The sequence below is a fragment of the Oryzias latipes genome, chromosome 2, assembly GCF_053564925.1.
Source record: "Oryzias latipes strain Hd-rR chromosome 2, Olatipes_Hd-rR_3.1".
Lineage (NCBI taxonomy): Eukaryota > Metazoa > Chordata > Actinopteri > Beloniformes > Adrianichthyidae > Oryzias > Oryzias latipes.
In genome coordinates this window covers 20512501-20525057 of record NC_136238.1, presented here as the reverse complement: position 1 = coordinate 20525057, position 12557 = coordinate 20512501, and the positions used below count along the sequence as shown (strand labels likewise).

The following is a 12557-nucleotide window of genomic DNA, read 5'->3' as shown; positions in this document are numbered from 1 at the left end:
CAAAAAAAATTTCTTTTAATTAATTTTTTTGTGTGGAGATATTATTATGATCCAGAAGTAAAAAGCGCGAAGAGGGCTGCCCAATGAATTATATCCAATGAGTTCTATCGCTAGAGTAGACATCACGTAATTCCCCATGGGAGGAGAGAACCGCCATCTTGGTGAGGTCAAGTTACTGCTGGAGTCCATGCATGTGAACACATTTTCTGCAAAGTGCCACATCTTTGTGCGGGTTTCAAGTACCAAAATCGGAGAAATGAATCCATGAAGGAGGAAGGATTTTGACAGGTCAGTACTATAATTTTTTTCTTTTAATGCTACAAGGGCTTTATTAATAGAACACATGTTGACATGCATGATGCTGCAGGCCTATCACCAGCATGCTGCATGCTGTAAATATAATTTGCTGTCGACATAAATGTAAACATACATACATTTTTATACATTTCTGACTCAGTGACTGGGTTTTTCTTGCAGGTTGGATTCAGACTTAAGGAAAAAGTAATAATAATTAAAGCCGCAAGCGGCGTTGTATGGCCCGCAGACGCAACCCTCCTTCCGAGCCCAACTCTACGCACCACAGCCGCCCTCACCGCCCTCACTGCCCACTTTTGATAAAGGCTAGTAAAATCGGGATTTGCTAATTATGCTAACTATGCTAGCTATGCTAATGTGGCTAAAAGTGCTAGCATAGCGATCAGCATCATCAACTGACTCAGAAAAACACATTACCTAAAATGCTAATTATGCTAACTATGCTAGCTATGCTAATGTGGCTAAAAGTGCTAGCATAGCGATCAGCATCATCAACTTCTTTCTCTTTCGGCTTTTCCCATCAGGGGTCGCCACAGCGAATCATCCTTTTCCACCTCACTCTATCATGGACATCTTCTACCCTAACATTAGCCAACTTCATGTCCTCTGTTAAGACATCCAAATATCTCCTCTTTGGCCGTCCTCTTGCCCTCCGGCCAGGCAGCTCCATCTCCAACATCCTTCTACCAATATATCCACTATCCCTCCTCTGAACATGTCCAAACCATCTCAGTCTGGCTTCTCTGACTTTGTCGCTAACACAGGCAACATGAGCCGTCCCTCTGATGTACTCGTTCCTTATCCTGTCTAACCTGGTCACTCCTAAGGAGAACCTCAACATCTTCATCTCCGCTACCTCCATCTCAGCCTCTTGTCTCTGTCTCACTGCTACCGTCTCTAACCCATAGAGCAGAGCTGGTCTCACCACTGTCTTGTACACCTTCCCTTTGAGTCTTGCTGGCACTCTTCTGTCACACAACACTCCTGACACTTTCCTCCAACCGCTCCAACCTGCCTGCACTCGCCTCTTCACCTCTTTTCCACAATCCCCATCACACTGAACTGTTGACCCCAAGTACTTAAACTCCTGCACCTTCTTCACCTCAGCCCCCTGTAACCTAACGCTTCTACCTTGATCCCTCTCGTTCAGACACATGTATTCTGTCTTACTACGACTGACCTTCATGCCTCTTCTTTCCAGAGCAAACCTCCACCTCTCTAGCTGTTCCTCCACCTGCTCTCTACTCTCACTGCAAATTACAATGTCATCCGCAAACATCATTGTCCAGGGAGATTCCTGTCTTACCTCGTCTGTCAGCCTGTCCATCAGCATAGCAAACAAAAAAGGACTCAAAGCTGATCCTTGGTGTAGTCCCACCTCCACCTTGAACTCCTCTGTCTGACCTACAGCACATCTCACCACCGTCATACTTCTCTCATACATGTCCTGAACTACTCTGACATACTTCTCTGCCACTCCAGACGACCTCATACAGTACCACAGCTCCTCCCTCGGCACCCTGTCATACGCCTTCTCTAAATCTACGAACACACAATGCAGCTCCTTCTGACCTTCTCTGTACTTTTCCATCAACATTCTCAAAGCAAAAATGGCATCAGTGGTGCTCTTACGGGGCATGAAACCATACTGCTGCTCACAGATCTCCACCTTCTTCCTAAGCCTGGCTTCCACTACTCTTTCCCACAGCTTCATTGTGTGGCTCATCAACTTTATTCCTCTATAGTTGCTGCAGTTCTGCGTGTCACCCTTGTTCTTAAAGATCGGAACCAGAACGCTTCTCCTCCATTCCTCAGGCATCTTCTCACTCTCTAAAATCCTATTGAACAACCTTGTTAGAAATTCCACTGCTGTCTCTCCTAAGCACTTCCATACCTCCACAGGTACGTCATCAGGACCAACGGCCTTTCCGCTCTTCATCCTTTTCAGAGCCTTCCTAACCTCATCCTTTCCAATCTCTGCTACTTCCTGCTCCACAACAACCACATCTTCCTCCCTTCTTTCCCTGTCATTTTCCTCGTTCATCAGCTCCTCAAAATACTCCTTCCATCTTTTCTGTACACTCTCTTGGGTTGTTAGCACCTTTCCATCTCTGTCCTTAATCACCCTTATCTGTTGCACGTCCTTCCCATCTCTGTCTCTCTGTCTGGCTAGCCTGTACAAGTCCTTTTCTCCTTCCTTTGTGTCTAACCTGTCATATAGCTCATCGTAAGCTTTCTGTTTGGCCTTTGCCACCTCTCTCTTCACTCTACGCTGCGCTTCCTTGTACTCCTGTCTATCTTCCTCAGTCCTTTCTACATCCCACTTCCTTTTAGCCAACCTCTTCCTCTGGACGCATTCCTGTACTTCCTCATTCCACCACCAAGTCTCTTTACCGTCTTTCCTCTTTCCAGATGACACACCTAGCACCTTCCTACCTGTTTCCCTGATAATCTCTGCTGTAGTTTCCCAGTCCTCTGGAAGCTCATCCTGACCACCCAGGACCTGCCTCAACTTCTGCCTAAATTCCTCACAAGTTTCTTCATTCTGTAGCTTCCACCACTTGGTCTTCTTTTCTGTTTTCCCTCTCTTCTTCTTCCTGACCTCCAGAGTCATTTTACACACCACCATGCGGTGCTGTCTGGCTACACTCTCTCCTACCACCACTTTGCAGTCGTTAACCTCTCTCAAATGACCTCGTCTACATAGGATGTAGTCCACCTGAGTACTCCTACCTCCACTTCTGTATGTCACTCTATGTTCCTCTCTCTTCTGGAAGTAAGTGTTGACTACAGCCATTTCCATCCTCTTCGCAAAGTCCACCACCATCTGTCCCTCCAGATTCCTTTCCTTCACACCAAACCTGCCCATCACCTCCTCATCACCTCTGTTGCCCTCACCAACATGCCCATTAAAGTCTGCTCCAATAACAACTCTCTCTCCTCTGGGAAAACTCTCTATGACCTCATCCAACTCACTCCAGAATCTCTCCTTCACTTCTAAGTCACAGCCAACCTGTGGCGCATACCCACTGACTACATTCACCATCACCCCTTCAATTTCTAACTTTAGGCTCATCATCCTGTCTGAGACTCTTTTCACCTCTAGAACGCTGTTTACAAACTCCCCCTTCAGAATCACTCCTACCCCGTTTCTCTTCCTATCAACACCATGATAGAACAGTTTGTATCCTCCTCCAATACTACGTGCCTTGCTGCCCTTCCACCTTGTCTCCTGCACACACAGTACATCTACCTTCCTTCTCTCCATCATGTCTGCCAGTTCTCTGCCTTTCCCTGTCATTGTGCCAACGTTAAGAGTCCCTATTCTCAAACCTATGTTCCTGCCTTTTCCCTTCTCTCTCTGGCCACGGACCCTTCTGCCTCCCCTCTTTCTTCCACCAACAGTAGTCAAATTTCCACCGACACCCTGTAGGTTAACAGCATCGGTGGCGGTCGTTGTTAACCCGGGCCTCGACCGATCCGGTATGTCTAAAGTGTTGTGGATGATTCGCATGGTTATTTTGGCAATTTTTACGCCGGATGCCCTTCCTGACGCAACCCTCTCTATTTATCCGGGCTTGGGACCGGCACAGAAGTTACTGGCTTGCAACCCCTGTGGCTAGATCAGCATCATCAACTGACTCAGAAAAACACATTCCTCCATTGGTGAGAGCTATATGTCATGAGTTGATAAAAAATGCTGTTTTTCCAAAATGGCGGCTTTTCTGTTGATTTTATCTCCATAGCAACCATTTTATATTTTGGTCCCCTCGGGAGGACGAACAGATTGACATCAGTTTTGGACAAATCGGTAAAAGTAAACTTTTTGTCGTCCTTAGCAACAGTGGTTTTATGCTAACCACGCCCACATTCCTTATATGTCCATATCCAGTGTTTTTCAATGTATGCAGTTTCAGGCATTATTGCATGCATTCAAATTTCACAGTAGTCCATTGAAAAACATAGGAGTTATAACAGTGCGCCACTTTGTTAGCTAAAAGGCCCCATTCCAGATGGCAGCCTTTTCCCAAGGTCAAAGGTCAACGACACTTCTGGGGTGTTTGTAGACTGGAGCTGGCAGCAAGTGTGTTCAATTGCGTGAAAATCGTTCAAACAAAAGTGTCTTTTCCCCATATTGTGGGAAAACACGAAAATCGCCAATTCTCAGAGTTCGCCACAAAATGGCCGCCAAGCCGTAGGTCGTGTGGCCGTCCCATAATGATTTCAAAACATCTTTGGGATATCCCTGACACGTGTGTCTTGGTTTCGCGGCTGTATTTTGAAGTACATTTTGTTCGGCCCCATACGCGATTTTCGGCCCATTCATTTTTTTGACGGGATCGCTGGCCGTGATGTCATCGTCTTCGGGGGGGTGACGTTGACTTTGTGGAAAATTCATTTGCAATTTATCCCAGGTGTGTGCACATTTTGGTGACTTTTCGAGCATGCAGCGGGGGTCAAATTCTCGCTGAAAGGCGGCGAAGTCGTCGTTCCAAATGCGAAAACAATATGGTCCTTGCAGTCAGTGACTGCTGCTGCGGGCCATAATAATACATCAATAGTAATTCAATAAAAACAATAAATAATAACAATAAATAAATAATAAGTCAATAAACAATAAAATAAGTATATTGATAATAACAATAATAATGAAAAGTCAACAAAAATTCCAAAAGTGAACAATAGATTTACCCTAAAAACAACAACAAAACAACAACAACAAAGAAAAACAATAGATTTATTCTTATTCATGTGACTGATCAATTTGGTGTAACTGAGATATTATGGTGATGGTTTCAAGTGAACAGTTTTGCCAGTCCTATCAAAATGTGTTTCCACAAATGTTTTGAACATAGCCAGACTGTATTTCTAGTTGGTAACCACAGTGATCCATCTGGGTTAGCTCTTTTTATTGCTAAGGCCCACTTTTTCCTTAAGTCTGAATCCATTGGAAACCTGAAAGAAAAGCTCAGTCACTGAGTCAGAGATGTATAAATCTATATTACTATTATAGCATAATATGCTGTATACAGGCTTAACAAAATAAAGTTTACATTTATGTCGACAGCAAATTACACGTACATCATGCAGCATGTTGATAATAGCCCTGCAGCATCATGCTTGCAATGAAGCCCCTGCAGCATTAAAAGAAAAATTCATAGCACTTACCTGTCAAATGTTATGCCTTCCTCATTCATGGACTCTTTTCTCCAATTTTGGCAGTTTAAACCCACACAATGAACTGGCATTTTGCAAAAAATTTGTTCACATGCATGCACTGCAGCAGTGACTTGACCTTACAAAGATGGCGGTGCTTCCCTCCCATGAAGAATCACGTGATGTCTCCTCTAGCGATAGAACTCATTGGGGCTGGCAGTGTGAGCTTTTTTTTTTTTATTGAACTTTTCAAAGACAAAATACAGACTCCAGTGGAGGATTAACACACTACGAAATACACATTCACTAGGGGGAATATATCATACTCTCAGATGTCATCAACATACAGTGTTAAAACACTTAAACACAAAAATAAAATGAGAGAAAAAAAGAGAACAGGAGGCACATGATAACACAGGACAGAAACTAGAATAAAAGCCACAAGAAAATTTGTTTATATATTATTTTAGCACCTTCCGAGGATTCTAATTTTTTCAGTGAGGAATAATATAATTTACATTTGTTAATAAATACTGGGATGGAGGGCTTGGTACCTCTCCACTTGCAACAGTGGAAATGATATTTTCCTAAAAGTAAATTTATATTAATGATATTTGAGAAAGAATCATCTAGATTTTCCAAAAACTGTAGTGTGTCAGAAATACTAAAAGGAGGAATGTTCAATTTCTAAACTAATCCAATTCCTTATGTGAGTCTAGAAATCCTTGGACAAATTGCATGAAAAAAAAAAATTTCCAATGTATTTGAGTTACAAAAAGTGCAAGATTCCACATCAAATTTAAATCTGCTTTGAAAAAATCAGAGACAGGATAGTATTTATTATTTATTTTGAAATGAGTTTCTTTCATTTTGGGCAGAAAAGGCCATATAATGTACTTTGAGTGTGCTTATACTAACAAGGATTGGCTGTTCGATTAAGAGAATGATCTAAAAGAGGCTCGATTATGGACACAATACATTTTTTCAATTATACAGTCGTTCAGAAAATTCTTATTTAGTTTGAGATCTAAAACGTTTCATCCATTTATCTGTAATTTTGGTAATGAGAGAATTGCTCTATGAAAAGTTAATACAGTTTTCTTTATTAGTTAGCTTGTGTTTCGAGGACGGTGTGTCGGTACAAAAACTGTTCGGCCTGGAACTTCAGTTCGGGGTTCTCAGATTAATGCTGACGTCACATTATTGTTTGGCTGTACGTTGGTCCGATGACATGAAAATCATCTTTGTTGTAGCAGGACAATAGGGCCAGGGCCGTCGGTCACCGGATCCTCGCATCTCCTTCCTCGGCGGAGCTCCACGGCTGGCCGCTGAGGGCCAGCGTAGCGGGGTGTCACAAACCCAGTATGGTTTCTAATATATGTTTTCAAAGGTTAATTCGTATGATTTATAATAAAGATGCTCAACAGCCCTGGCCCTATTGTCCTGCTACAACAAAGATGATTTTCCTGTTGGCAGCCGTCTAGCTGCATGTCTGCATTTAAGCACAAGAGATCATTTCTCATTAAAATGTATGAAAAAAACGTTTTTTTTCTTTAGAAATGCATTTGTGGTTCACTCTCCATGTTAATACAAAATGATTGAGAGACTTGCTGTTACATTTGAACGTTTATCAGAAGAGTTATTGAAGCAGGAAGTCTGACTCTGTGAAGCTCTTTCTAACTTTACCAAGTTCTCCGAATCCTGCACTCTGATTGGTTGACTCCGCCTCCTCTAACCCTCCCTCCCCCCCTAGGTCCATTATCGGACACAGATCAGTTTAGACACAAATTTCTCGCAAGGAATGTGTCAGAATTCAGAGCGCAGTTGTAGCGCACTTGTGATTTGCGCCAGCAGATTCGAGCACACGCAGAAGCACATTTGAGCAGTTGTAATCACAGATTTGAAGTTGTAACTCTAAATGAACACATGCAAATGGGAATTTGTCAGTTTACAGCAGAAGATTTTTACACACAGATGCAGATTTCTTTTGCACAAGTATTCACATTCTGTATTACAAGTTCTCAAATCAAATATACAAGCTCGTCCATTTTGGAACATTAATACCTTCATACAGCCCGCTTCGCGCTTTTTACTTCTGGGTCACGAAAAGAACTTAGCACAAAACAAAAATTAATTTAAAAATAAAAACGTTTTTTTTTTTTTTGCAAACGATTTTCTGCAAACGTTTTTTGTTGTTGTTCACGTGTTCACAACAATTTTATTTGAAGTATTTTTTTTTTTGCAACAGGTTGTGTTTAATGACGTCATATCCGGTCTCATGTCTTGCAAGCGTAAAATTACGATTTATTTTTGGCTTATTTCTTTTTCCATTAATGTTGCTATTTCTTGACTAACTTTTATTTTTGATTTTTATCATTTTTTAATTAACTTTGAGGTTTTTTATATGAGGTTCTCATGCTCGCGACACGGAAGTAAACTGCACGAGGCGCCTGCAGGTTAGCAGCGTTGCTTGTAAGCTATCAGCGTGCTCACAAACCGGGGACGGTGGTTTTTTGTCCGGACAGTTGTGAGGTTTGTAAAGAGATGTAGCGATACATGGTTCGATTCAGAACAATTTTCTTTTGCCAAAGTGTCGTAAATGAGTGAATACGTGTTGAACGTTGTGGAATGATTAATTAGTTATTTTATTATACTTTTTACGCATTGAATTGTTCTTCATGAACATTCTTCTGTGTTGTAACGTCTCTGTTTACTGCGAATTAAGAAGCGAAACTGGCATGAATCGCCATTTAAGGACATGGAAGTGCTGAAAAACCTGTATCTGTTTTTGTTTATTTTTTCAATCATGTGCTGAACGGACGCGGACCTAACTGTCCTTTGTAGCAGGAACGTCTGGTCTCTTGATCTCATGCCTGTACGAACAGACACAGAGCCATCGTTTACCATGACCTGATTTACACAGTTTGGGTTGTAAAAGCTACATGCCGTAAGGGGGAACTAAGACTAAGAGCAGATCAGGGCAGAAGCGGAGCACTTCTTTTCTGTGTGGACGCCCCCTGCTTTCCCTTTTGCAAAAGATTTGAAACTCCATGCAGACTCTTGTGTGATTTTTCTTCCCCTATTGCAGATCAGGTTTTTGGCGTCCTTGACGGAAAGACAACGTGGATTGCTGTGATTGTGAGACTAGCAGACGATCTGAGCTGCAGTGAAGAGGACTGAGATGTTTGTGGGAGTTGGAGCTGAAGTCTTCCTTGTCTTCCCTTCAGTCTCTGAGAGAGTTGATCAGCGAGCGACTAGCTGCTGCTGCTGAAGAAATTTTCCGACTCTGTGAAGGAACCATCTTCCAGAACGAGGAGGAGCTCTGTCGTCAGCGCAGACTGCTGGATGTTGTCTGGAAACCACAGCTGCAGGTCCAAGCTATAGGTATGTTCACCTCAGAAAATGGGAGAAGCCCTTCATCTTCCAGAACATTCAGATCCAGGTTCTAGTGATGCGATGCCGGCTTCTGTTGTAGGATTTTGGTCTGCCATCTTGAAGCGGGAAATCTCCTTCTGTAGTCGTATTATATTTATACACATAGTATTTATACACATAGTATTTATACACGACAGAGATTTAGGGCCAGTTTACAAAAAAAATTTTTTTTACAACTTTAAAGTCGTAAATTTATGAGAAAGAAAGTCATTACTGTTAAATTACGAGATTTTAAGTCGTGAAGTTACCAGAAATTTTTTTTGTAAATCTAAATCTGGAATCATTTCCTCTTCCAGTATTTCTTCCACACCTGGCAGGCCCAAATAATTTATTCCGTCCAAAAGTTTGACCATGTGAATGTTTGTTATAATGGGAAAAAGTTTTTCTGGGCCCATTTACACGGTTGGGTTCTAATCCGACCATTGACCTGATCAAGATATTTTGCTCATGTAACAGCGGCTACTGAGGGGGGCTGGGTAGGAGCAGGGTGGGGGATGGCTTCAGTCTGATCAGGTTGACAAAAGGAAGATATAGCAGAGGGGGGTTGCATAAGAAGGGGTGGGGGATTGTAAAGTTGGGGGAGGGGTAGAGTAGACCTGGGCAGTAGGAGAGCTAAATCCATTGAAAAAGAGGTTCAGGTCATTAGCTCTTTTGTCGCCCTCACACAATCTGCTTCTCTCCCCACATCCGGTGATCTTCTTCATCCGATTTTGAGTTGGGGGGGGGGGGGGGTATATTTAGAGCTGTGACAGACGAATTATTCATCACCGCGGCGATGAACCACTATGGGGCGCGGTGTCGCGGTTAACCGCAGCCCCCCCCCCCCCCCCCCCCCCCCCCCCCAAAAAAAAAAAACAAAACACAAAATCCCCCGGCGGCCGCATCGGAAATAAAAACAATTACAGTGATCCCTTGCTATAACACGGTTTACTTTTCACGGTTTCGCTACTTCACGGATCTGCATCGTGCATTGTGTTCTGCATTCTGATAAAAAAAGTCACTCCACTTCTCTACCTGTGCGTCAATAATGTTGCAGTTTAATATGTACACGTAGGTAAAACAGCTTGCCAAATTTACAACAGATACGTGAAAATTCTCTTGCAATTTTGAGTTTCTCTATAACCCATGGAAAAAAGAGCGACAACAACTGTCAATCACTATGTTCTTCTCCCGATCAAACACAGCTGCACCGCGGGCTTCAAAGGGAGAAAACACTGCAGAGGGAAGTCAGGATGCAGCGGCTCAAGAGCAGTGAAATACACCTGAGTCACTATTTGTCTGACCGTACTTTGTATTTTTTTAATAATCATTTTAAATTTTCTCCCGTTTAATCCAATTACTCTCGGTTTGCGGTGGGCGGGGCTAATCTCCGCGATTTGAAGCCTTCTGTTCACATTGATGATTAAAGTTATTATTTGACAGTACAGTACAGAAGATATTTGTTGAAAAACCTTTTCTAAAGTACTTTTTTTTGTGAAACAAATGCTTGAGCCTGTAAAACGGTTTGTTCTTTCTTTTCAATGTATAATAGAGAATTTAATTGTATAATAATTGTTAAAAAAAAAAGGTTTCTACTTCACGGATTTTGCCTATCACGGGTTCTTTTTGGAACGTAACCCCCGCGAAAAACAAGGGTTTACTGTACTACGTACAATTCTTTTTTAATAAATAACAGTAACAACTAACAACTACATATCTAACTGGTGAATTAACTATAGGTGTTGTAGATTGACTGTTTGTGTGAGCGCGGAGCGTCTTGTGTAGGAATAGAAGGTGCCCACACGTGTGTTGGGGGCGTGTGTTGATTCTTCTGCAGCGGACCGCTCTGGAGCTGCACGCAAGTTTCACCTGTGCTCTCTGGTACAGACATCTTCTCAGAATATTATGTATTGCCCAGTAATAAACAGACTGCAGACACTTTGTCACCTTTCCGTTAGCCGTGAAGCCTGACACCCAAGAACCCGGGGCAGGAGGCTCCGCCTTTGTTTATTCAGACACGTAACGTTACGCTGCAAAAAATAGTTCCCAAACAAAACATGTAGTGATATTCATGGAAATCTAACGGCGTGCGTTACACTCAGTTTTGAGGAGTAACGAGAGTAGCAGAAAAAGTGACCACAGAAGCTTGGAGCAAATTAAACCTATACTGTTGACTGTAAAAATGTCTGAAATATGCAAAGGTAAAACATAAAAGACCAAAAAAAGTGCATGATGAAAATAAATACTAAAGACAAAAAGCCAAGAAAGTCCTACAAAACCAGAGCCGCTGCAACAGGCAGCCGCCTCTCAGCAGCACCAAGGCCAATTGCAAAGTCACGCAGGGACACATAAGGGCCAGGGCTCCAGACTGCGACCATTTGGTTGCATTTTGCGACCAAAATCTAAGAGTGTGCGACTGAATTTTACATCCAGTCGCACATGTGCTACCATTAGATTTGCCTCCCCCACCCTCTGTATTTTTTTATACATTAAACGTGAAAGGGGCACGTCAATGATCTATGAAATGAGCAATGAAATCATCAATAAGACGCAAGCCCACACGCACGCAGACAGACACACTCGCGCGAATACTCATGAGGCTGGAGCACACGTGAGCGCACACTCGCGTGTCATTGAGTGATGCCTGAGGCGGCCAATGCGTGTGAGAAGAATAGGGAAAGTCACTGCAAGTGGCTAAAATATGTGGAGGGGAGGGGCCTAGAGATAATCGAGTGCGCGTTAACATCTGTGGGAAGGAAACGGAGACAAATATCATCACAACCTGATATGTGCGTCTGAGCTATGAGCGAGCGAACTATTGATTCGTTCTTCCAACCTGCAGCTAGTGTACCAGTGCCAGAGTGTACAGCAGGGGTCTCAAACTCACAAAGCAAACCACGGCTCTCATGCACGGCTGTAACGACAGCACACCGCTCCCGCGGGAGATGGTCAGCTTAGGAGAATAAATGTCCCACACCTACATGCGTGACAGCTAACGGGGCTCTAACATAAACACGTGCGAGCGACAACACGATTTAGTCTTAGACACATTTAAAACACGTGTGGAAAATGCAACGATAGACGTGTTTAAGATGATATAAGATTTTTTAATCTGTTGGTATTTTAAATTATTTTAATTGATCAGTGAACTACAAAAAAACCATCAGGACACATGTCCCATAATGCATTTTTTTTGTAGTCTGTAGGGCAGCTTTCAGTCAGTTCAGTGCTAAATTTCCAGCTGCGTTCACTCAGGTTGGGGTCTTGCTTCCGCCCATTTCTGGTGATATTTTAGTTTTGATTGACAGGTGATGTTAGAGCAAAAGCAAAAATATGTCTCACACCAGGTGATCTGTGCAGCCTTGATTTCACCTGGGTGATCTCAAATTATTGTGCATCTTGGCTGCACACATTTGGTGTCGCCAACATAAAATTCCATCCCCTAATATTTACATACATTTAAATATTGTTTGAAAGAGCACATTGTAATTTCTGCATCTATTATTAAAGTATTTATTCGTAATACAGTGGAAATTATTAGATGTGGTTAGAATGTTTATTTACGGTATGCGCCCCTAAATTTTCTGGTTGTGCCCCTAAAATTTTCAGTTGGGGGCCACTGTGCTCCGAGTGAAAAAAGTTAGTCTGGAGCCCTGATTAGGGCCCCGGAT

At 42.6% G+C, this 12557-nt stretch overlaps 2 protein-coding genes across 5 annotated transcripts in view; one reads left to right on the top strand and one right to left on the bottom strand.

Moving 5' to 3' along the window:
* Positions 1–12557, bottom strand: part of LOC110016566 (uncharacterized) — a 173392-nt gene that overhangs the window by 59799 nt on the left and 101036 nt on the right. The window lies entirely within an intron of this gene.
* Positions 7625–12557, top strand: part of LOC101160460 (uncharacterized) — an 18014-nt gene continuing 13081 nt past the window's right edge. For 2 of the 4 annotated variants that reach the window (XM_078935994.1, XM_078936005.1), the window contains exons 1-2: positions 7625–8004; positions 8561–8856. The gene's annotated coding sequence lies outside the window, so the exon portion shown is untranslated. The other 2 variants (XM_078936002.1, XM_078936000.1) reach the window with 2 other exon arrangements.